Below are 14401 nucleotides of genomic sequence, written 5' to 3' on the forward strand. Positions count from 1 at the left end.
TCAGGAAAAAGTCTCTCATTTTCTCATCTACAGAATGCGTGGCGGGGAAATAAAATGATCTGACATCGTCTTCTATCCGCAGTATTTATCACAGTGCTGAAATTTGGAGCATAAATGCTTTTATAGATTTATTACAAAAGGTAATATGCGTTGTTTTTCTGTCTGCAAGATGTATGGTAAGACAAGAAAAAAATATAAAGATGTTTTCTAAGTGTATGAGAAATAACTTCTACAACTCAGACTATTATTTTAATTGTTGTTTTGCAAGTTTGTCAGGTGGTGAGCTGTGGCTCATGCAGCTGAGTTGTATTTCATCTCTATTCTTTTACTCTCTTAAATTTTGTAGGGTAACAATAAATTTACTAAAGACAGCTCTGTGCTTATTTCAGTTATTAATTGTCAGGAAGTAGTCTGGAAGCAGTTGACCTATTTCATTGCTTCTTAGTGCTTAATGAGGTAGGCAAGGACAAATCACAGACACAGGAGGCACAAGCTGCTATCAAAGCACAGAAATTGTAAGAGTTAGTGGTACTTTCTTCTGGTCCATCAACTGTAAAATAACTGTTGAGTTACTTCCTAAGCACAGTTGCTACATGAAAGTTCAATTGTTAGTCTAATTTAATCAGCAAGTTACAGTTTCAGGTAGTCATCTTAAAAGTTGAGTGTTCTTAGCTTTATGGAAAATTCCAAGGCTATTTATGCTGTCTGTTCTTGGCCACATTCATTTATTTAATTTTTTTACAAAATAGTTCTTACTTTACAGTAAAAGTTTTGTAACGTGGTCGGACAAGTTCTGTATAGCATTTGTGAAAGTCTCTTGGGGAATAAAAGGGCTGAAAGCCTGTTACAAAATCACCATCTCAGTTTTCTGATAATGTAACATTCGAAAATTATAGAAAATTTAGCTTAGTACTGTTTTCTATTTTTGTGGTTAAATGTTTTGTTTTATAAAGTTGAAAAGGACTGTTTGGTATATATTGCCATTCTTCTGTAATGGTGTCTTTAACATCATATTTTCTTATTAAAAACCTGGAGAACATAAGACAATGGTGACACTGGATTTAAATTTACCTTTTCTGGTACATATTCTCCTTCTTTGTATTAGGAGAAAACTCAGAAAATACTGTATTGATTTTCTTAAAAAGAAGCAATTTCAGTATAGAACAAACTAATTCACCTCATGCAATACTAGTAAAACTATTATTTCCAAGAAAATTCAGGTTGTTTGCTTCACTCTTGAGAAACAAAAAAAAAGTTAATGAAATAAATATTTATGAAGTGTGCAATCAGGCTGTTCAAGGTATGAGGTATGTGCTTCCATTCAAACTAGTGATACTGTAATAGTTAAGGAAACAGGTGTTTGCTAAATACTGCAGCTAAACTGCAGGTGTCTTTGGCCCAGATTGACTTAGTAAGATTAGAGATATAATCAGTAATGCAATGTGGCATGTTAAATCCTGTGTGTCAATGCTGGCTGATTGAGCAATTAATATTGGGTATCTCTGAGTACTGCAAATGGTTCAGTAACTACATTATAGTTTGCTATATATAAAAAGGTGGAAAGATTGTAATAACTGTTGGAGGAGAAAGCAGATAAAATTCAGAATGCTGGCAGTCCTGAGGACTTAAAATGCATGTTGCAACATGCTATCTAATTAAGCAAATACAGTGACAAATGAGTTCTTTAACTAGCTGGTTTGTGTGAAGGCCAAAGGTAAGGAGGAGAAGCCTCCTGTAGGGTAAGGGAGGCAGTGGACATTTTCTTTTACAGTGCCTGGAGAAGGTATTCCAGGTGCCTCTGTGCTTCCCTAGATTCCTCCAATAACAATCTTGTACTTCCTGTCTCTGAAAACCCAGCAAAGAAACACCCTGCTTTCTGTATGCTTTGCTTGCCTTAAGGAAAAAGAAACCTCATCAAAAAAATGTTGTCAGGAGTGGAAATCTCTATGCTCAAATATATCCTGTGATTTCTCTTTGAAGAGCTGCAATAATATTTAATTACACATGTGCTGGAGCATCATTTGAGTCGATATGTGCAAGCAGATTGCTGCTGACAGAAGTCTGTGCATCAAACACTGATTGTGGTTTTCTCTCATCTTTCTCTCTTTTCACACTGGATGGTTCTCTGTCCTTCTTACATGTATCTCTAAGAAACTACAGCAAATCCTGAAAGTTGTAATTCTTATTTCTCATGTTTCTGAATGTTTAATTTTCTCTGGAAACTTTTATTTTTTTTCCCACTTGCTTATATCCCTCTATTGGCAATGAGTGTTGTATGCCAAGTTAAATGTGAATAGGAAATTTCTGTCCTTTCAGTAAATTGGTTCCCTTGTGACAAAAATCTTTGGGAGCAATCTTTCCTCCAGTCTGTGTTTTGGATTTATGTGCAGCTTTCCAGGTGATCTCTCAGGCTTCATGTGTGCATCTGGCATGGAAGACTTAACCTAGGAAAGGAGAAACTCCATATGCTTGGCTGAAAATGAGAATAACAATGATAAATGTCCTGCAGCAGTGAATGCATTCTCTGGAAGGCCAGTTTGTTTCATAGTAATAGCAAAAAAGTAGAAATTGTTTTGAAACTTTTGCTGTGTCTAAATTTTCTTTTTTCAGAGCCGGTAGAGAGCAACAGTCCCAATGTAGCTGTAGTTTGTGTAACTCAGCTCCTGTTTTAGACAGATTTTAATAATGAGATGGGCCAGTTAAAGTCAGAAGTTGACAACGAGTTTTAGGAAGTCAGAAAAATTCCAAATTCTTCTACACATTCCTTTAGTTGAGAGCACATGGTGTCTTAAGGGGTTTCTTTCTTTAATAATTTTCTGTGAAGGCCTTCACATAGACAATGCACATATCTGAACTTTATTGACACTTATAGGCTCAAGCAGTTACAATGTGTGTATATTAAATAGTGAAAGTAGTCTTTTTAATTGTAAATAATAAGGAAAAAAATCCTCTCCCTTCTCAAGTGTTTTTGTTTGTAGTTACAGTAGTACTGAAATACGGTACACATCTAATTAACTTAAAACCAGAAATGTAAATGCAAAAATATTTCGGGCCATAGATCTCTGCCCTCCCTAATATCAGGATTTGAAAACAAATCCAAAATAAAAATCTTGTATCTGACTAAAATTCCTAATTGTCAATTTTAGTCCTCTACAAAATAACAAAAGGACTTGATGATGAGATTGAGCGTAATTCCTCAAGCACTAAACAAGGACTAATAGAAGTTGTTATAAGACTACTAGAGTATTACAGGAATCTTCTGATCTCAGCCTGAAAATAAAGCAACCACTGTTGTTACCCAGCAATGTTTAACTTCAGTGTAAATGAAGACTCACGCAAATTTCTTGTAAATATTTGAACTTACCACTACAAAACTGCTGTCTCTCCATCCTTGCATTTTCTTTTTGCTTCATTTTCCATTCCGCCCCTGAAGACAAGCTGTAGACAAGGGCATTTTTCTTTAAATGTTCCTTTTGTGTTTTTGTTGTTCATTGCATCTGTCTTGCACTTAGGGAAAGCCTGCAGGACATGTAAAAAAGCAGTGCCAGTTCGTCAGTGCACTTGTTTCCATGGTCTCTCCTTATCTTGCGAGATACATCTGTGTCCAGATTTAGACAAGGGAGGGTAGTTGTTTTGTTGCCCAGAATATACATACCCAAAGGGCCTTAAATAGCATTTTGGGTCCTTGAGATCCTTCATAGCACAAATACTAATTGTTTTATGCCCCTATAGGGTCTTGCTTTTCATCTTGCTAATAATAATTTCCTTGGTTTTTTTTTTTCTTTATTTGAAATTGGCTTCAGCTCAAATCCATTGATTTAAATGGAGATTAGTTGCTACATGAACCTCTAGCACTATTTTTCATTACTCTCCTGTAGTAAAACAACTCTTAATTAAGACTCCAGAGACCAAGTTTCACTCCCTGAAAAACAATTTCCGAGACTATATATATGTATATAGCTAGGAAGTTATTTGAAATAACTAGAACATTTTTTGTTATCATGAACATTGACTGAAAATGTTACTGTTTGGGTGGACATTCACCTGTTTCACTACTGTCTAATTTGTCTGTTAGGTTTCCTCTTCCCTACTTGTTAGTTAATTTACACAGCAGTTTTTATCTACGTCTTCAGTAAAATGACATGCATCATCTATTCCTTGGAGTATTTTAGAGAGAGAGACTTAGCTATTTTTTCAGAAACTTAGTTTTAAACTAAGGAATTTCATAACAGCAGGCTCTTGAAAAAATATTGACAAACAAGAAAAACTGTATCAGTCGCACCCATAATATCAGTGTGAGAAAGGTGTGTACCATTTTCTTTAATAATATTCATTAAAACCTGAAATAAAAATGGTGCAGCATAACTGACAATATAAATAGGAATGATAGTTTAAACAAAATCCAGACTGCTATTTTTATTGCTAGCTATTCTAAATGAAAAAGAAATTGTTATCAAGAACAGGATATTTAGCTTAAACTTAAGGGAGTTTGGTTCTCTTTGGCACATGTTGCATTTTGATATTTTTCTCTATTCACTTTCTTATGCATCTTAAATTTGTGCACTGGTTACGGGGTGACTTTTTTGACCATCATCTAAAGAGTGGTCTTGGGGGAGAGCATATGCTCTTCAAATTCACCAACTTCAGTCAGCTCCTCTGTCACCTTGGTACAGACTGCAGCTTTAGGACAGGTAGTTTGAAGTCATCCTTCTTGATGTGCCTGCCTAGGATAGGTGACAAATGTACTGCCAGTTCCAGCAGGTGTTTTAATTCCATGGCAGCCTGACAGAAAACAATTATGTTCACTTTAAAGCAGAAAGCAAGGGTGTAATCTGAAATCTCACCTACAGGTTCTCTGAGACCTAGTGATAAACCACCTACAACTTTGTAGCATGATAGCCCATATGCAACCCCACTCACAACTTGGGTTGGGCAGAGGCAGTGGGAAGAATCCAAATTTATATATTAGGCTTCATAAATCACTTTGACAGTCTCTTCTGCAAGGTCTAGAGGTGCAAACTGTTAATATTTATTCATTTAGAGTTGATTGAAGGCAACTTCATTTCTGCCCTTGCTCAAAACACATTAGAGTGACTGGGAGAAAAACAATTAAAGAGAGAGGTTGTCTCATAATTCAAAACTAAATCATGCGCACAGACCTGCCTTATCCCACTACTACTCACAAATTAAGTATTTCCCAATATTGGGAATTTGTTTTGGGGATTGACTGTACACCCTCCTTGAAAGTGTAGGGAATAAAGCAGTATACATGTGTGTATGTTATTTAAATACATAAATAAAACTGTTAGAGGCAGCAGTCTATATGTGGTGGTGCATCCCTGTCCACAGTGTGGCCTCTCAAGGCAGAAACCTTGAAACAGAAACCTTCACAGTCAGCAGCATCCTCAGAATTGCTTGAGAACCAGCAGTTGCTGCAGCTGTGTTCATGGAGTGAAATCCAGGTAGGATTTTAGGGGCAATAGCCTTAATCAAGGTAGCTGGCACGAGTGGTGCTTTGTTTTTCTCTCAGAGTAATGCTCGTATTTCCTTAGTTTGTACCCACATCTGCTGGGTATTGGCTATAACTGCATTACCAGTGGAGAAGATTTATGGTATATCAAGGCATTCTGACATTCTGCATCACTTACAAGGTGTTGGGTGTTTTGGTTTTTTTTGAGGATGGGACTACTATCCTTTAAATTTTAATTATTTTGTTTATAATTATTCTTAGTAGCATAATTTAGCCATGGGATACTGTTGTTGAAATTTCTGCATGTGTCTCAGACTTTATTCCTGGGGCTCCTTCAGTTGCCTTGCGTATTGTATGATTTGTAAAGATGTCACAGTTGAGACCTGTGACATCTCCACTATCACTGTGTGAGTGCATGCAGTCTTGTCTGCAAATATAATGCTGGATTTGATGTGAGGGCTTACAAAAGAATAATGAACAAAGTTGCAAAATAAATCTTTAAGTTATAAGAGTTATATTTCTATTGTATGACAGCCTCCATTTCCCCATTATTGTTGCTTTATTTGTTGTTTTCAAGAACACAGAATATAGGCCTCTATATATTATAATTTTATATAACTCTACACTATATATTATAACTATATTATGTACTATAACTTTTTAGGTATAGTATATAGGTTTTTAGAGGAATTTCTCTTTTCATTTGTTCAAAAATGAAATTTTTGAAATATTGAGAAATTACGACAAACTCATATCATTATGCTAAGCTTTTTTCACTCCTGGATTTCTGACTTTACAGGACATGCCTGTTATTCTCTCATAGTTGTTTGTTATTTTTCTCTCCACAGCTATAAGATTCAGAATTTCTTTGCAATAAATTATAATTAAACTATTTACACATGACATTGATGAGTTTTACTTAGGTGTCTTTTATGCAAAAAAATAATTACAGATGGATCCAAAGACTAAAGTATATTTTGTTTTCATTCTCTTCACCTTAAGTTAAAATAAGTTTAAAATCAACAGATTTACCTCACTTTTGGGTTTTATTTCTTTTTTAATTCAGAATGTAAACGCCCTTGTAAAAGCTCTGTCTTGAAAACATGTCTGAAATTTCTGGGAAGTTGTGCATGTAAATAAATGGTTTTGTACATAAGAATCTGTTTTGATTAAACATTAGACATGGTCCAAAATTAAGATTTGAGTAAAAGACCGAATATTTTTGCCAGGTAGTATGAAACTATGCTAAGTTTTTAAAATTTTATAATATATAGAAATATTTTATGTGCACATACGCAATTTTTTCTATCTACATGTGTGTAAGCATTACTTTGCATATGATTAATTGTTTAAGCAATTAAACACAGCCATCTTACACTTCCTTTGCTGTGGTTAATTTGGATTCAAACAAAATGCTTTCAATATCTTTTTATATACATTTGAAGTGCTTTAAACTGTTACATATTAGTGACTTTTAAAAATTTCATAAAGTTTGGTTCAGTCTATGAACAATTTGGTAATCATTAATGCTTCAGAAGAGCCTTTCCATTGTAAGGTATGTAAAATGCCTTTTTGGGATGAGTTTGCTCAGACTTCTACTTCTAGTGCTCTGTGTCCCTGTTTGAAAGACACAATGCAAAACTTAAAGAAAATTAAAAATATTTTCAGGTTTTCAAGTAAATACTAACTTGAACTATGGATAAAAATGAAGTCTAGCATTCAGGTCTCCATTAGAATTTATGTTTAGAGAGAGAGTAAACTTTTTGGGGGGTTTCTCTTGGTTGTACCTTCTACAGTAACCTCATGTAATCAGATACAGTTTTCATGCAGAACTTGGCCTCTGCCATGTCACAGAACAGATGAGTAAAGTTCATTTCTTAGTTTGTCAGTGTCACTAATGAAATGCTTACTGCAGGAGGTCATTCATTTCCTGAATGCCAGGTGTCTACAGAAGTGGTGTGCCTGTTAAAAAACTAAATCTGTGCAAAAATTTTGTGTTCTAGGAGCAGGAAAAAAGGGTAAGCATACCCATTCAAGCAGGGATAAATGTGATGTGGATGTTAAAGCTTTTGTCTTTCCTCCCTACTGCTCACTGTGTTACATGCAATTTAGATGATGATAATTTATCAGTACTTGTTTTAAGTTCCTTATTTCAAAACCCCCAATGCTGAAAAGAAGCAGCAGCAGCTTCTTACCACTCCCAGCTGTGTTTTACTTCTCCTTTTTCCAGTCTGTCTGTACTCACTAGTCTGGAAAGGGCTGAGAGAAAAATATAACTATTTTCTCCAAAGCCATCTACCAAAGAGCAAAAAATGTCTTCCTGATGCTACTTCCTAGGCTGGCTTTTAAAGAGGTAGAGAAAGGTGATCCAAATCAAGTAATTTAGCGACATCAGGCGCTAGTGAGCTGATGTAGGAGCATGCAGAGGGCTCTGTTAATCTCAGCCTACCTTTGGCGGTACATTGCTCTTTCTCAGGCTGGTTTCTCTGGGCAGTGCAGAGCCAAATAGAGTCAAACCCCATGTGTTACTCAGTAAGGAGTTGTTGGTTTGAGACATGACTGTGCAGGGCACATTTTGTATTTGCAAAAGTCTGGCGTATTAGGTCCTTAGGCATAGATTCCAATTTGGATTTTAATGCATGCAGTTGAGGTAATTTGAAATTATTTCATCTCAGTAGTGTCATTAATTCCCCAAATCAATGTAGCTTAAGCTGAGATAACACTGTCTGATGACATTGGAATAAAAAAAAAGACGTCTTTATTTGTTCAAGAGCTTATTTTCACAAGATGTTATTAGCTTAGAATCTTCTCATTGTCCTAATTTTTTGAGGCCATCAATCTAACACAGAGGAATTTGCTAGAATAGAATTTGAACATTGTAGTTAAATTTTCATTGACTTTGAAGAGACAAGGTATTTTCTGCCTTTTTTGAGAAATGGTAAAGTCTGCAGAGCAAAGCATAAGAACATCCTTTATAAAGGTTGACTTCTTTCTTGGATGTCTCTCGAGATCTTGAATTTGAAATTCCGTGGAATTGTAGAATGTTGTAGGTTGGAAGGGAAACAACCAAAAGATCATCTTAAATGTTTTCAATCCCAACAGTCCTGCTGTGTGTGGGCTAGAACACTTTCCACTAGACCAGGCTGGTCAGAGCTCCATCCAATCTGGCCTTGGATAATTCCAGGGATGGAGCATCCACAACTTCTCCGGGCAACTTCTCCATTATCTCACCACCCACACAGCAAAAAATGTCTTACTGCTGTCTGATCTTAAATACTGATGGAATTTATAGTGGAGTAAAGTAGAAAAGGAGTTTATCAACGCAATAAAAATACTTCTGGCTGAAAAGAAAATTAATTTTGTTAAAGGGAGATTTTTTTGAACGTTTTGTTAGTTGTTTTTTTTTTTCTTTTTCAAATAGTACAGGTACCTTTTGAGTTGGGATGCTTTGCTGAATATAAACCACTACTTCTGTCATAATGTGCTACATAAAACTGCAGGGCTGGAGGAATAACAAGACAAGTGACTAATGTCTTAAGGAGCAAAAGATTATTTACAAAGCCAAAAGTACTGGTGCAGTCTTCACAGCCAGAAGCTTAGAACTTTTACTCAGTTGGGATAAGTATTGAGATATTTTTGTGAATTTCAGAGCAAGTCCTGCAAGCAAGGTATTTTCAAAGAATATCTTCTCAAGTGGCATTTCTAGAGAGATTTTTTTAAAGGCAATCTAGTAATCCACTCACTCTTGATGTAAGAGTCAATCTCTAGACTATGGAACAGTTCCCTTAAGCCTCTCATTTTTTTTTTTTTAATCCAGCTAACTGTTAATACAAAATACTGCAGGAAAGACTGGATCATCGGGGTGGTTGTATAATAGATCAGCTCTTTTGCAGCTTAAGCTCACAACCTTGATCTTCATAATGGAGAAATGTATGGTCTTGTTTCAAAATATTATTGGGGGAAAAGAAGGATATCTGATGGAAAAAATTAACTTGTATTAATATACACTGTTGGATTGGCAGCATGCTTTTCCATGATTTACCTTGAGCTCCTAAAAACAAAAGAAAAATGTGGCTCTAGCTGACGTGTTCTTGTTTGTTTATTTTCATGACTGGTTATTTATTGTAGTTCCTAGAGGCTGCCACCATTTTAGCAAGTCATGAATTGTGCATGATATTGCTTGAAAGGAGAAGTGCAGAAGTCTGAACATGGGTGGATTTCCATAACTCACATTTTTTCTTTCTTATAAGCTAACACAGTCCAAGTAGTAGTTATTTATAAATACCAAAATACTATGTGAATGTATATTCAATGTCCATCAGTCTTCACTTGTGTTACTGTGTTTTTTTATCCTTGTGTACTATTTAGCTGTACTTAAACAACTTTTATGTATTTCTTCTTGAGTATGTGAGTAGTTAATTCTTTAAAACTCTGTATTTTTTCAATACATTTTGTTTAGCCTGGAGAAAAGGAGGCTCAGAGGTGACCTTACCACTCTCTATAACCACCTGAGAGGAGGTTGTAGCCAGGTCTCTTCTGCCAGGTAACAAGTGACAGGATAAGAAGAAATTCTGTCAAGTTACTCCACTGAAAATTTGGATTGAGTATTAAAAAGTTTCTTTACTGAAAGGGTGGTCAGACACAGGAGCAGGCTGCCCAGGGAAGTGGTGGAGTCACCATCCCTGGGTGTGTTTATCTTGAGGATGTGGTTTGGTGGTGCACTTTGCATACAACCATAATGATTGTATGCCTATTCAAAGCCCACAGGCTGATAAGCATGCCAGAGTAATGACATATAAATTTCAACAGATGTAAAGAAAACTTGCCTTATTTGTGCAAATTTCATCAGTATGTGAAATTTTTCTGTTTGGTGAGAGAAAAAAAAAAGAAAACAGAAAAATCAATAATGCACTAAGCTTGTTAAAGTTCTGTCAGTGACTAGCCTTAGAAATATAGTAAGCTATTTATTAATATCCTGCTTTCCTACTTATGGGTTGGAAAGGTGTGTCCTAATTAAATCTGAAGCAGAGAGTCTCTTCATTTAAAATAGTTGTCATTTTGTGGAGTTCAACCTGGACATAATTGAAGTTTTCAGATAAATTGTCCAAGTTCGCTTCTGTATTTGCTAGTTGCTTTTATATTTGTAGGCCTGAAAGACTGTGGTTTTGGTTTATTTCCTATATGGAAGGCTATTTGGTTTGCACATAAGAATACAGAACTAAATTCATTGTTTGCCTCTGGAAACTGAAATACAAGAAGAGACTTGTAGAAATTACTAAAATTTATCTTAATAAAGGTGCTGTGTACATGTCATATTCTCTCAGTAAGTTTTTGGTTTGTGTTTTTTTTTTCATTTCCCAGTTCATAAAGGGATGATGTGATCAGTGTCTGAGATACTGTGAGGCTGGGCTCAGGGACATGAGAAGTTTTTACCAGGCTCCTGTTAGGGCCCTGTCTCTTTTCCTCCCTCCTGCTGTTACCATGACGTATCAGGTTTTCAAAGGATATGTTGTTTTCTGACAATAAAATGTTCCCATTAAGATCTAAATAAGAAAACAAGTATTGAAATAAGGTACCACCATAATGTGGCCATGTAAAGGAATGAAATGGAACAAAAAAAAATGAGTAATGACATTGGCAAATATTTTTTTGCAGATAAAGGTGTAATTTTACTGGTTTCAGAGGATTCTTCTCCCCTTTTTTATAGGTGATCCATGTAAAGCATTTATCACTTGAACAACTTTCTTTTCTTTTAAAGAAAAAGCCTGCAAAGGAATGAAAAATCATTACTGAGAAATTTCATGTGTCCAATTCAAAATGTCTTTGTGCAAATAATCTCTAATGGTTTCTTGTCTGTGTTTTGTGTTTTGCTGTTGTCGTTTTGAATTTCCATACAGCGTTGCTGCAGGGGGAAAGGAGGAATCATCTTGGTGTTTGTACATATTTGGCTTTCCTCAAACAGTTGTAACAACACTTTTCAGACATGGAAGCAGGTTGGGATTTTTTCATGAGATCAAAGCTTACTTTCTCCTTTGACAAAGAAGTTTTGTCTTAAAGGCAGAAAAAGCATTATGTGCAGTATATTTTCATCTCAGCCCCTAAAAAAAGCTGTATCTTTTCTTTGTGTACAATGCAATGACAGCATGAAATGTAGTACTTTAAATGCATTCATATTTCAGTAAATTGAAACACTGTTTTTGGAAAGAATATTTTTTAAGAAATGAATGTGTGCATACAGAATTAATTCCAGCAGTTATGTGAAACTTTAGGGTAAGAAAAGGAGCAATTCATCTGAACATATATTTTTAGTAAAACATTGATAAGGAAAATGTTAGACGTGTCTACCTAAATGACATTGCTTTTGTTAGTTTGTACACTAGTTCAGAAGTACTTATTTCAAAACTAAAAAATAAATTAAAATTTTATTGTTTTTTAAGCAGCCATAATGTAATCTGGAAGAATTTCTGCTCTTCTCATTCATCAGTCTAAATTTGTTTTCTGTGTATTAACTTGGTGTCACAAGAAAAATCTAAAATTAGTAGCAGGTTTTGTCTTGAAAGGCTCACAGCTTTTTTATGCCTTCAGTTGATTCAGGTCTTGATGCTAATTTATATATGTTTTGAGCATGAGATGAATGCTGTCATGTTTGCCTCCGTGTATATAGCAAATTGTTGAATTTCAGAGAAGGGTTAGCTGTCCAATGCAAATAAGGAGGCATGAGATAATGGAATGAACAGAGGGGATGGTTCATGGTGAACCTCTTTTTCTTAGAAGTTAAATCTCAAAGGTTCACAGTTCTAGACCATTCTTTTACAACTATTTACTTGCTTCCTAACCTCTTTTGACCAAAGTTATTTGGAAAAAAAATACTGTGTGAAGACGGATAACCAATCTGATTTTGGGATCATCCCTTCCTCAGGTGCCACCAGAACAAACCATCCAAAATTCAGCTTTTCCTTCCACCTGCACCACAGGGACAGTCAGGAAGAGCACTGGATCGCTTTCCTGTGACATGCTCCATACTAGAGTTCTTGATGAATGGGTTGATAGGTGTGTGGAGTTACCTATATAATGTACCCATTGTCAGGAAATGGAGTGTGTTGGTGGGTCTTAGATTTCCCAGCTATTTGAAAAGTTTTCTGCACTAAATCCTGAAAATTGAAGACCAAATAAAAAAATGGCAGCAGCAGCTCTGCCCAATGATACTCTGAATACCTCTTAAAATCTCTTTATCAAATGACCTGTTACTAGGAAGCGAATGTCCATAATCTTTTCTCATTTTTAAGATTTGAAAACACAAACTCTGTATGTTTTACCCTTTCATAATACTTGAATTCAAGATACCTTTGCAATAATCACAAGGGTTGTGCAGTGTCAGTAATATATGATGATATGAGTTTTGTTTGGCTGCATTTTGGTAGGGTACAACATTTCCCATAATATACAGCATTCCCTGGAGTACTGACACGATTGTATCCAATACAAATTGCATCTCTGAATACCTCTTAATACCTCTTAAATACCTCTTTAATACTCTGAATACCTCTTAAAATGTCTTTATCAAATGACCTGTTATTAGGAAGCAAATGTCCATAATCTTTACTCCTGTCTTTCTACCTGAAGAAAGGAGGAGTGGAATCATGCCACTTACATCAAGGCATATTGTGGCTCTTCTGATGTCTCTTAAAGCTGATTTTTAAAGCAAGTCCTCTTCAGAAGTACAAGGGAAGGAGAATGGGCAGAAAGAGCTTTTTTTGGCCACAACTGCTTTTTCAAAGGCTGTAGTAACATTCAGTTACAGTCTATTTTCATTCTGTATTTTATTTTACATTTCAACAAACAACTGTTCTCTCAATACGATGAGGTTTATTTTTTCCTGTCTCCTTACATAACAAAAACAACAACAATGACAAGAAACTAACAACAACAAAAAAAATAAACACCTTCCTTCATAACTGTGCTCAGTTCCTATGGATTTTGGTGGTTGTTGTGTAATTAGTCTGCTTCTTGCAGCAAAGGTACCATCAGTACCAATTCCTTGAACTCCCTTTTTTATCTGAGCAATGGTTTTGCTTCAGCTTCTTCAGCTTTAAAAACTGTTGCCAGCTATTTTTCTTTTTAATTTGTTGCTATATTTTCTTTTCCTTTTTTTTTTTTCTCCTTTTTCCTGCTTTTAGTTGTGCTGACAGTGGTTAATGTACAGGTGAGTGAAAACTGTCTTTACATTGTGAATCCAGCCCATTTTGCCATCAGAGTATTTGTGATGGTCTGCCCCAGCCTGCTTTGTAGTTGCAGTCTCCCTGTGCCCACTCATACTGGAAGACCAGCAATTATTCTGGTATAACTAATTGTAGATTAGTATTAGAAGGTGATGCTCTTGAGAGGCTGCTTCTTAATTACAGCCGTTCTTTATCCTCTTCTGAGGTTGTAAACAGTTGTAAAAGAATTTTAATAACATAGGAGTTTTGTATTGCTATGGTATTTTAATTTTTGATTTTTGTTCTTATACTCTCAGATGTGATTAAGGATGGCTCAAGGATCAAGTTTAAGATGCTTAAAAAACAGATGTTGTGACACTTCCTTTCATATAAGATGTGCATGCATGATGTCTGCTTGAGGCAGTTGCAAATCTATGCTACGTTTTAAAATCTGATGCAGTGAACATTCCAAGACTAAGTATTTTTGTGGAAGCAGCACATCTTAATGATTCTAAATGAATTCTGATTTTTGACATTCTCAGGTGCAGTCTGATCTTGCAATTCTTGCCTTGTATCTTGCAAAAAGTTCAGAATATCTCTTTGAAAACTGTATAAGATTTGGTCCCTAGTCTAGTAAGAGGGAGAGAGAAGACCAGGGCAATTACTGCTTTGAACAGGTCAGAATTACATCATCAGAGGTTTCTCTCATTAATACACTCCTTCTGTGCACCTT

The 14401-nt window shown here is 35.5% G+C and overlaps 1 protein-coding gene across 3 annotated transcripts in view; it reads left to right on the forward strand.

Moving 5' to 3' along the window:
- GBE1 (1,4-alpha-glucan branching enzyme 1) overlaps positions 1 to 14401 on the forward strand; it is a 137217-nt gene that overhangs the window by 95642 nt on the left and 27174 nt on the right. The window lies entirely within an intron of this gene.

The sequence above is a fragment of the Ammospiza nelsoni genome, chromosome 2, assembly GCF_027579445.1.
Source record: "Ammospiza nelsoni isolate bAmmNel1 chromosome 2, bAmmNel1.pri, whole genome shotgun sequence".
In the NCBI taxonomy this organism is placed as follows: Eukaryota; Metazoa; Chordata; class Aves; order Passeriformes; family Passerellidae; genus Ammospiza; species Ammospiza nelsoni.